This window comes from Pipistrellus hanaki (genome assembly GCF_964339955.1).
Source record: "Pipistrellus hanaki genome assembly, chromosome: 1".
Lineage (NCBI taxonomy): Eukaryota > Metazoa > Chordata > Mammalia > Chiroptera > Vespertilionidae > Pipistrellus > Pipistrellus hanaki.
Window position 1 is genome coordinate 13496094 of NC_140503.1, and position 6000 is coordinate 13502093.

The window sequence follows — 6000 nt, forward strand, 5'->3', positions numbered from 1 at the left end:
GTGGCTTAGACATTGGCGTAAATATGACCTAATTCTCCAAAATATTATTTACATTTCCATGTTTTCTTACTTTTCCCTATTTTTGTGTCCTACTAAATAATCAAATAAATGTTAGGAGTGCATTCATACTAAAGAACCCAGCTGGCTTGTTGAAAATGAAAGTTTAAGAGCAGCTTTCTAGAGAAATTTAATTTGGTTTAAAAAAATCAACATAATAATACAAGATACTACTGCCTTAGGAACTGTTTTTTTTTTAAACTTTCTCATCTCTCACATATTACTCATTCTCAAATTTATTAGTGGAGGAAGGCTTGCGGTTTGAAAGTTAGTCATAAGGATTATTATGAAACACTTGAAATGTTATCAAAATTGGGTCCTTAGCATCTCAGGAAACAAAATGAAACACTGCTTTTATTATTGTTAATTCTGGAGAGAATCCACTGTTGTAGAGTGCAATTAGAATTTGGGTACCAGGTATCCCTCAACAATTATTCTCTTTTTGTTTCTTTGAATTTGGATTTAAGTATTCCATATGCCTTTCATTTCACATTATTAAAGAAATCCCTCTCAAGTGAGGAATAAAATGAGCAAGTTAAAAAAAAAATTCCAACAGTACGGATTAATTATGTTCCTTTTAAAAAAATATATGCCTATACTGAAGAGCACAAATTCTTTTAAAAAATATATACCTATCCTGCTCCAGTGCTGAAGGCTTGAAGTTCCAGTGTTTTTGAATGACTTAACGAAGCACCCCTCTTCCTGTTAGAAGTCACTTGTTCACCTGCATATAGATTTCCCTTCTGCAACTGAGCGTAAGCACAAAGCCTCATTTATACCAACAGACTGTCATCATCTTTTTCAAGCTCAGGTAGTAAGAACCATCATTTTTCTCTCCACTGGGAAAAGATAGCTGGTTTATTAAGCATCTTCTCTGAATAATTCCATTTTGGTCTTCTTCATAGGAAGAATAAATCGCTTCAATTATAAAATCATTGATTTAAAGAATTGATCTTTCCTCCCTTTTTGCTTTCCCAGCACAGGAAAAAAAAAAAAAAAAAAAATATATATATATATATAGCACTTTTTTTAGTTGTATATATTCTTGGATAGGATCTAATATTTTAAGGTGGGTTATAGAAAATAATCAAATACATAAAAAATAAAAGTTATTAAAAATATAGTTGGATAGCATTTTAAGGGAATTATTGGATCACTCAATATTTTGCACTGGAAATTTAAATTCACTAGGTATTATGAGATGAGGAATAAACGGTTTAATTAGGACTCTAGATTAGAATATCCAGTTTCAGGGGGAAAGTCAAGACTCCCATTTCAATTTAAATATCACATAAACAACAAATACTTTTTTAGTGCAAATATTTGGAAAAAAGTTACATTTAAAATATGTATTGTTTATCAAAACTTCAAATTTAATTGAGTATCCTATATTCTCTTCTAGCAAATCTATTCTATGTTAACATAAGTACATGAAAAGCCATGGTACAGACCCTAAAGGTGGCATTCTCTACTATTCCCATACAATGATTAATGTGGGCCTTAAATTCTAAAAAGTAATAACGTGTTTTTATTTTTCCCCTGGAGGCCAGGCAGCTCAGAATAACACTTTGCATTCAATTATTCAACCATGAAAATCTTTTCTGAATCAGTGGCTTGAAACTCAGAGATTTTGTGAATTTGGGGTCTATTTTAAACAAAGTGTCCAAGAAATTACACATTCATTTTGAGCAATAATGTAAATCCTGCTTTAACTGCTTTTTTTTTTCTATCCTAATTTTGCCTCCCCCACCCCCACTTATTATTTTCCTTTTTCCTAGGACAGAAAGATATAAAGAATTAAGTTTAAGTATAAAGAAATGAGTGTTTAATAACATATAGATAAAGGCTTTCATTAACATATATTTTCTTTTCTGAGGTCTTGACTTTACATTTATATTTTATTAACCCAGTTAAAGCCTGCCACTTCAAATACTTTTGGAAGAAAAGCAGGGTAAGTAAAGCATTTGGCTAAGTTTGTTAACTGTGGGTAGTCAATATTGGAAGAAGCAGGGAAACTAGATGTTCATAAAGTTAGATATGAAGCAAGGAGTCTGAATGCACTTTAAAATAATGGGTCTTCAACCTTCCAGGGACAAATTCTTGGTTTAATTTTGTTTCAATCACTTTCTCTCCACTTTGCTCTAGACCTCTATGCTTTAGTGAAGACATTTTGCATGACACTAAACTAATTGCAATGCCTTCTTTTAGTTATGCAGCATTTCTAAAGCAAATATTTGAATTTCTATTATCAGCAAATAAGTATGTTGAAGTATAAAGTTACAAATAAAAACAAACCTATAACCCTGACTTGTGTGGCTCAGTTGGTTGGAGCGTCATACCATACATGAAAGGGTCGTGGGATTGATTCCTGGTCAAGGTATATGTCCAGGTTATGGGTTTTATCCCTGGTCATATGGGAGGCAACCTATTAATGTTTTTCTTTCATATTGGTTGTTTCTCCCTCTACCTTCCTCTCTTTCTAAAATTAATTTAAATTTAAAGAAAAAGAACCCCGTAAAGCTTATGTTTAAAATGGAAGGGCATTATAGCATATAACTTTAACTGAACATTATTTGGTCATGTTTCCTGGAGATAGTCACTTTTAACTATATTTTGATGTTTATTCTCATATTTACCGCTGCTTTTCTAAATAACATATTTAACACCACTTTTTGTGTTAAACAACTTTGGAAATTATTCATTTCCTGTTAATTTATATAAAATTATTAATTAGTTTTCTTATACTCAGTATTCCAGCCTCAAGAATGCCCCCCCACCTCCATTCTCCCAAAAATGTTATATCTATATATATTATGCCTGTATAACTTCTTTTATAACTTCTATTGCTGACTCAAGTAGTAAATTATGATTATACTTGCTTTGTTATTGATAATTCTAGGAAAACTACAGAGTGGTCAAGATCTGATTTGATTTGATGGGATTTCAACTTGGATTTGGTTGAATGAATGAGCAAACGAGCATGACAAAGGATATATTTATGTCTAGGAGAAGAATAAGTGGACCCAGATTCCTTTGCCTCAGGGGTGAAAGGATAGCCAAAGTTAAGTGGTCATTGCCTGGCCACAAGGAGGAACTTCCATAGATCAGAATGTCTGACTACCGCTTACTGTATTTTCATCCAGTCCTCTTAGATTTCCAGGAGTTAACATTTACTACTTTTCATTTTCTTTCTTTTCTTTTTTAAATTAGTTTCTTCTGTAACCATTTTTGCTATTTTACATGCTCCGCTAATGGCATAAATTCTATCAAATATTATCTGACAATCAAATATTCAAATATTTCAGACACTGTATTAATTACATCTCTTTTCCCTGGAGCTTGTTTTCTGTTCCAAGTTGTACCGAAGCTCTTTAGTCAGCTGTAGGTTTCATCTCAGCACATCATTTGTTGATCTCTCAAATATCCCTACTTTGTGGGCATATCTACATTTGCTATTGTTTTCCTCCCTCATTTTGCTAGAATGCTTATTTTTGGATGCCTCCTATGAGGAACACTCTTCCTTTTCTAAATGTGCCATTGGTCTACTTAGTCACACTTATTTTATTATTTGGTGAGATCAGGATTTCTAGGTTGAATGTCATTGTCCTTTAGAGTTTCAAAAGCATTACTCATTGTCTTCTTGATGCCAAAGTTGATGTTGTCTAAAGTGCTTTGGTTTTATCATTGAGTGAAAAAAACATCTGTGTGTAAATATCTCATCAACACTTAAACTTGAAAAATTTAAACATACAAATTTTATAGCCATCTACTTGGAGAAGGCAGTGAAAAAATGAAGTGACTACAGTGTGCAAGGTGAGAATTAATTTTAGTGTGATTCTCAGATATATGATCAGGGGTATGTGATGAAGTAAGAAGAATGAATAGAACAGTTAGAAGAATCAGGTTATTGGGTGTCAAAAAAACAAAGAAAGGGAAAGTTTCAAAAAGAAAGTTGTGGTCAGCAGTATTACTAGATGGGCCTTTTATGTATCTTACCAGTAAAATATTAATGACAATGTTGATAGTAATTGGGATAATACTTGAATTGAAGGTCAAGATAAACAATCTGAGACATCCCTGGACCAGGTCTCAAAAGACCTGGATCCTAGCTACTAAATATCTGGCTGCCCTTAGGCAAATCATCAATCTCTGACCTTCTGCTGCCTATAACCCAAGAAGATTTGGCTTTCTAACTTTGAATGTCTCTTTGACTTTTAATGCCAAATGGTATGTACTGTATACACTCTGATATGCAATCTGTGCAGGAAAATACTTGAGAACAGCAGAAGAGAAATATTTTTTGTTATATTATTCTATCTTTTCTTTATTAATCACTCGAGTCCCGGTGCATGAAATTCATGTGCGAGTATGGTCCCTAGGCCTAGCCTGATATCAGGGCCATCTTCCCATGCTATTGGCAGCCAGCCCCACCCCTTGCCACCACCTACCCCTGATTCCTCATTCCCCATCATGACATTGGAGCCTGCCAGCTGGGGGGAGGAGTGTGGATAGGAGGTGGGGAGAGAACTAGAGGTTGGCTGTTTCTGCCTGCTTGCCAATCCCACACCTGCCACCGGTTGCCCTCTGTGTGTGGGGTGACCAGTGGGGCAGGGGCCTTGGCCTGGTTCTGCCCATGTCTCCCATCACCCACCCCCAGATCCCAATTCCCTATCCGGTGATTGGAGCCTGCCAGCAGGGGGAAGGAACTGAGAGGTTGGATGGCAGGCTCTGATACGGTGACCAGGGCCTAAGGGCTGGTGGCAACTCCTGCATTAAGCATCTGCCCCCTGATGGTTAATGTGCATCATAGCTACCAGTTGTTCTGCCATTTGGTCAATTTGCATATTATCCTTTTATTATATAGGATTTTCTACTTTTCCTTTTATTTCTTTCTGTTTTTAATTAGTTTATTATATGACTATTTTTGTTGTTTTACATGCTCCACTAATTGCATAAATTCTATCAAATATTATCTGACAATCAAATGGCAAAACAAAATGCAAGTTAAATTGATTGTTTTTAATCAGACAGATTTAGAATCCATGGGTCTTACTTAGGTTGGTCCTAGTCCTTTGTGACATGCTAGAGGCCTGATGCACAAAATTTGTGCAAGGGTAGGCCTTCCTTCCCCCAGCTGCTGGCATTGACTTCCCTTTGGCACCTGGGACCCGGGCTTACCTCTGGCCACCAGCAGGCACCCAGGACCCAGACTTTTTTTTGTAGCACTGGCTTTGTCCAGAAGTTGATCTGTAATTAGCATATTACACTTTTATTATTATAGATAGTATCTGATACACAACATATCAAGGTTGCTTTATGGAGATGCATTAATATTTCTGCCAAAATCTAAATCTGTATCCGTTGATTCTCAATGTATTATTCATGATTTTGTGGGACCAGAAATAACTTCCTAATAGATTATAAACTTACATGTTTAAGATGTGAACTTTTGCCAAAACTGGTTTGGCTCAGTGGATAGAGCTATGCGGACTGAAGGGTCCCAGATTCAATTCCGGTCAAGGGCATGTACATCGGTTGCGGGCATATCCCCATTGGGGGGTGTACAGGAGGCAGCTGGTCAATGATTCTCGCTCATTGATGCTTCTAACTCTCTGTCCCTCTCCCTTCCTCTCTGTAAAAAAAAAATCAATAAAATATATTTTTAAAAAAAGATGTGAACTTTTTATAGTTAAATTATAAAAAAAACAAAAAACCCCACAATGTGCTTAAGAAAAATGCAGTTTGTTTCAAGCTATTTATTTTTCAGGTGTTCCTATTTTTTAAATTAGAAATTACTAGCTTGAGCCTTATCATTATTGATTTAACTTGCTGTGGTTTTGGTTAACCCCAGAGAACATAATGATGTATATACTCTTTTGCATCCAAAACATTTTTGCCTATAATTTTCCAATAACTAAATGTTCAAATGTGTATACAATGTGG